Source organism: Sylvia atricapilla, chromosome 1 (genome assembly GCF_009819655.1).
Source record: "Sylvia atricapilla isolate bSylAtr1 chromosome 1, bSylAtr1.pri, whole genome shotgun sequence".
In the NCBI taxonomy this organism is placed as follows: domain Eukaryota; kingdom Metazoa; phylum Chordata; class Aves; order Passeriformes; family Sylviidae; genus Sylvia; species Sylvia atricapilla.
In genome coordinates this window covers 151,834,928-151,840,927 of record NC_089140.1, presented here as the reverse complement: position 1 = coordinate 151,840,927, position 6,000 = coordinate 151,834,928, and positions in this window count along the sequence as shown.

The window sequence follows — 6,000 nt, the reverse complement described above, 5'->3', positions numbered from 1 at the left end:
AGTTTAAGCGTGCGAGCTCTGGGGGGCTTTGTCCCATCCTCTCCTCCCACTCCTCCTCTCCAACCTTTTAACAGCCACTCAGCTCCAGAGGCTCTTGATTGACTTTAAATGTAATTAAATCGCAGGCACGCCGAGGATAATTCAGGGAGGTTTCATTGCCCGTCGGAGAGAGCGAGGCAGCGGAGACAGAGGGGTGTTAATAATGCACTTTTTATTGCCGAGCAGTTGGAAGAGGTTCAGGGAATTTGTGGAGAGGGAGGAGCCGAGGACCAGGCAGAGGGGATTTGGATCAGGTTGGAGGAGTCTGGGATTTTTAGATTCAATCCCAAAATTCCTCAGAGGGATGGGGGAATGTCCCGTGGTCAGTCAGTTGGGGCGTCCCTGCCACATTATCCCATCGGAAGGTTGAGTCTTTGGATCAATCCCCAAGGGATGCAAAGGTTCTCCCAGGCAATTAGTGCCAGGAAAAGAGGAAACAGGCTCACGTTCTGCCAAGGGAGCTTCAGGTTGGACATCAGGAAGAATTTCTTCACGGGAAGGGTTTTCAGGCATTGGATTGGGCTGCCCACAGAGGTGCTGGAGTCACCATCCATGGATGGGTTCAAGGAATGACTGGAGGTGGCAGAGGATCGGTCACAGGCTGGACTGGAAGATCTTGGAAGTGTTTTCCAATATTCTGTGAGAGTTCTCTGAGAAAAGAGTGAATTCACATTGCATAGTCAGGAATGCCCAGCTGAGGGTGAGATCTCCTGTTTCTCTCATGGCACCTTCTGGATCCTTGCTGTCCCCGTGGGGGGACAGCTCTGCTTCAGGTCCTCTGGCTAAACCCACTTTTTCTGAACACCAAATTGGGTGATTTTTCCTGAACCGGTCTTTCAGCTGGTGCTGATTATTCCCACTTTTCTATTTTATATCTCTCTTTTTTTTTTCTTTTTTTTTTTTTTTTCTCTATTCCATCAGAAATGACTTCTGCTCCTTCCTCTACAAGATAAACTGGGCAAATACATCCCTTGGGAAGAAGTTCTTTCATGAGTTTAGCTGGGCTTCAGGCTGCCCCAAATCCAGGTCTGACAGCTCCATGCTTGTCTCGATCCAGGGAAGATCTGGAAAACTCCTAAATGGCAAGGAAAGACCCAGGGTTCACCTGGTTTGAACCCGGTGGCACATCCAAAGTCTTGCTGGAGAAACAAAAAGAACAATCTAGATTTCATTGACATGGAAAAATTCCCAACAAAAGTGGAGTGGGTTCAAGGTGACTTTGCGGTCCTTAAATGTTGGAGGTTTTGCTGTCACTGCCCTGTTTGGGAGGATGCTGGTTGCAAAGAAGGGTCCAGTGGTGTTGGAGTCCAAGACATCCCCTTGGATGACCTGGGATGCAAGGAAGGGAATTTGAGCCCTGGACAGGGGCGTGTGGAGCCAGTCCAAGGGGCTCGGAGACCTTGGCACAGAGCCCAGGAAAACACCAGGTTTGATTTTAGTCCATGGGAGAGGATTCCAACACGGAGAGAGGAATTGCAAACCACCAGGATGTGAAAACAGTAGTTTAGCACAGTAGAAGATACAAAATTCAGTAGTTTTAGGGTTCATAGAATAGAGGTAAATGGGGATAAGATGGTGGAATTTGGGTGGTACCTCATGTACTTCTCCTTCTTCCTCATCCTCCATCTTCCGGGGTGGTGATGGCACAAAGTAGTTAGAGTGGATTGGGTCAAAGTAGAAATGACACTTTTAGTGTGGGCACTGGGTATTGGTACAAAATAGTAAATAACCGACACGTAGTTATCTGTATAAATGTTAGGGAACATCCCATCGTGGGGCAATCGCCTCGTGTCCCAGCTGCTGTCCAGACCTCAGCTGGGAGCAGAGAAAATTTTGAGATATCAAATAATAAACAACACAAAAAACCTGAAAACAAACCTTGGAGACTCTGCTTTTTTATACCAACGCGACTCGGGGCTTTTAGAGGGCCAAGGACTTTAAACAATCTAAATCTCGGGTGAGGAAACCCTCCTGAGACAGTGGTGACATGGCACCCTCCTGTCTCTAACTGGTTTTACACAAGCCTGGGTGAGTCTTACTATGCTCAAGTCTGGTTCTGGTGACACCTGAGGATCATGTTGTTGGTCCACACGGGTGGACTCTGACAATTACATGAGACAGAACCTCCTCTTCCACCTAGTTTTTGTCATTCGTCACATCAGGCCACGCTGCCTCAGTTTGAGATTCCCAGGTGAAAACGTGAGATGAGGATGTGGATGGGTATTTCCTAGGAAAGAGCGTGGCTGAAAGGTTTTGGAGTACTGGACATCTGGCTTTCAGCAAAGAGGCATCTCGAGTAGCATTTCTTGTTCAGGGTTCAGCTGGTTCAGGGGCTGTTTCCAGAGGAAGGAACATTTCACAATTTGTTGCATGAGAAGCAGAAGTTGTCTGGAAGAGGAAGCTCTGGCCCCCTGCAGAATTAGGGTTGTCCTTCAGAGCGAACCCACAGGGTGTTGAGACCCAACCAGTCCACCTCCAGTTGCCTGCTGGTTGGTCCTCTCCCGAAATTCCCAGGTTTGGAGGGACAGTGTGGCACCTTGCATGGTGCTTTGCTGTTTGCAACAGTAAAATCACCTCTCCACTGGTGTCTTAAATTGGGAGAAGATCCTTAGACCAACCCAGAGCAATCAGCTGAACTCCCTCAAGATTCATTTCCCCTTGAGGCTCTTGGTATTTTGTTCCTCTGGCCACCACGGGACCACCCATGGCTCATGGAGCAGAAGGTGGGAGCTGCAGCTCCCATCTTCTCCCAGGTCCCAGAGAGCCGATCAAAGGGTCCAGGAAAAGCAATTCCAGGTGTGGAGTGGGTCCCCATGCCTGGTTAGGCCAGGCAGAGCCCGCTGGAGCATCTGATGGGGCAGGGAGGGGGTGGGGGAGCGGATTAAAATTCTCGTTTCTTCACGCTGGGTGAGAACGCTGCAGTGGATTAGGCCGGGAGCTGCTCCTGGCTGCGGTGCTGTGCTGAATTAGCAACATGTTTGAATGAGATAAAAGGGGCAGCTTTACCCCAGCGCCCTCGTTCCGCTAATCCCACTACAGCTGTGAAATGAAGAGCAGCAGATCGGCTTTAGTCTCTTCCCTGACTATTTCCTACCCTTGAGACCGAGGCAGCAGCTTTACCAAACCTGGCCCCGCAGGCGGATTCCTGCTCTGGCTGGATGCTCCCTCTGCTGCGCTGGGCACTATCCCAGGACTTCTTGGGATGGGGGAACCCTTGAAGAATCAGGGAGTGGGGTTGGTTGCCCTGGGAGGAGTTTGACCACCTTGGAAAGCCTTATGAGATTCCGTGTCGCCACGGTGTGTGGCCACCGATGTGCTGGAGGGGGGAAAATTCATCCCTGCTCCAGCAGGTCACCTCAGCAGCGTGGAACAGGTGGGGTTTTCTCCTGCTTTTCCCTGGGAATCTGTCAGGCAAGTAAGTGGAGGATGCTCTTTGGTCTTGCACCCAACCTCCACTTCACTGACGACACTTTACCCTGTGGTAGCATCTCTTCCTTGTTCATGGATGTCCCAGTCTGGGACTGGTCACAGCTCCAGGGGCATGGACAATGTTTCCTGGTGCTGGAGGTGATCCCACCAGTCCAACTTCATGTTTCAAGTGGTTTCCAGTGTGGTTCCGACCCCTTTTTCACACAAGGATGTTGCGGTATTGGGATAACTTGGGACCACAAGCCCCATCTCCTCATGCAAAGAGAAGTTTGTAGAGGGAGATCAGAGAAGGAGACTGTAAACAGCCAGGTAAAGGTCTGGGAGGTCTTTAAAAATAATCTTAGCAATGTTTAAAAAGGATCTTGGAGGTCTTTTCCAACATCAGTGATTTGGAGGTGGTAGAACTTGGACAAAAGGGTTGCATCCAAACTTTGGGTCTGTTGACCTGCTCCTGAAATGGGTTATCTCCTTCTTATCAGTGAGCCAGGAGCCACAACAGCTGGATGTCACTCCCCTGGAGCTGGGGAGCTCAGATGTGTCCTTGTCCCAGTCACTTAAAGGCTGGAATTCATCTCCCTTCTGTTTAGGGAGTCATCACCCAGGTGTAGCCATTGGAATGGAGCTTTTTGCTCCTGCACATCCAGGAATTTAAATCTGTGTCATCCATGAAGCCAAGGGAATAAATTGTCCACCAGGATGGAGTTTTCTGCCTTAGGAAGAGTGGAATTTTTCCCTCAGCTCCACTAACTGGATGAGCTTATTGTGCAGCCATGGGAAAGAGGTACCTAGGTGTTAAGTCCCATCAAAACACCTTTTATCCACATGTCCATAACGTGGGTAGGAAAACAAACCTGCTGTAGGATCAGATCCATCTCTTTGGACAGGAATCACAATGATTTGGAAGCTGGATGAAGTTTGGCGTGGCTTTTCTCAAAAATCTGTTTGTATGGATCCAGAACCAGTTCAGCTGTCAATTGTTCTTCCAGAGGAAAGTTCCAGAGAGTGCACAAGGAATCTCATGGATCCTCATCCTTGCTCCTGCCAAATGAGAGACTTGATCTTTCTTGAGTTATTCCTCTGCTGCAACAACTTCAGAATCTGAATCTTTTCATGTTTCATGTTTTCAACACTTCCTTTCCCTTCATGGCTCTGTGTCTTTTGATCCTTGTTTAGAAGGTCAACCACAACAATGGGGGTTCCATCCCCATTCCTGCTTAAATCCTGGCATTTCTCAACAAGAAAATTGGGCAGAGACAATTAATTCAGGTGATCTGAACATCCAGGACATCTCTTGGTGGCTCATTTTTCTCCTTCTGTGGGGGACGCTTGAGCTTCTTAACCTCCAAATCAGCAAATCTGACCTGTGACATGAAAGTTGAGCTTCTAAACCTCCAAAACCTCAATTCCCACCTGTGAAGTGGAAGCTGAGCTTTCTAGACTTCAAAACAGCAATTCCCACTGGTGAAGGTGGAGCATCCCAGAATCCAAAAGTGCCCAAACCCATCACCTTTTCTGACCCAGAGCTGGAATTAGTTAATGTTTTTCTGCAGCTGTGGCCTAATTTCAGAACAATTAGCACCAAAATGTTGCTATAAACTCTGATCCCATCTTCTCCAGGTGCAGGCTGATCCCAGATGCAGCCACTGATAATCCTCCTCACAGCAAAGTGAGGATGATGAGGGTGATCTGACCCTGTCCTAGGTTTGCATTTTGGGTTGGAATCATGGAATCATAGAATCATGGAATCCTTGAGCCTGGAAAAGCTCTCAAAGATCATCAAATCCAACCTTTGACGAAACATCACCACATCAAAGAGATTTCAACTCCCTTAAAATTATTTTGGTGCTGAGTTTAAGGCTGAAGGTGACACTGGATCCTTTGGGAAAAAGGGGATGGTGCTGTGAGGGTGTCCTGAGCAGAGATCATGCTTTGCACAAGAATCCCAGCTCCTCATCCACTACTTGGATAATCAGGATCTGAATTTCCTCTTCCATCCCAAAAGATGGAGCCTGTTTGTGTGTGATCACCCGCAATTCCCCTCTGCATCCCACATTCCTGGGAGAGGTGGAATCCTTCACATCCTCCATTTCAAAGACGTCTCTATTAACAGGACAATGGGAGAATAAGCACTTTCCTTTATTCATTTCCCCGCTGTCTGATAAAATCATATTGATGATAATTTTCCTTTAATGGACCATTTGCAGTAATTATGATGCAGAGGGTGAGTAATTGGAGCTGACGCCCGATGCCTCCTACGGAACTCAGCAAACTTAATTCACTCCATTGTCTGGGAGAAAGGGAGGGAGAGGAGGGAGACCGAGGGGAGAGGCCAATCCCACAGGCCCCTCTCCCCTCCCAAATGGTCAGCAGAGCAAATTATTGCTTCTTCTGCCTCTGTAGCACTTGCTTCAGTGCATCAGTTTGTGGTTTATCCCTTTCCTATCGGTTTCCCAAATTTGCATTCTTTCTGTCCTATTGTCTCTGTGTTCCCAGTTTTCAAGCTCCAGAATGATTTCTGTGTTTTCTGTTAAG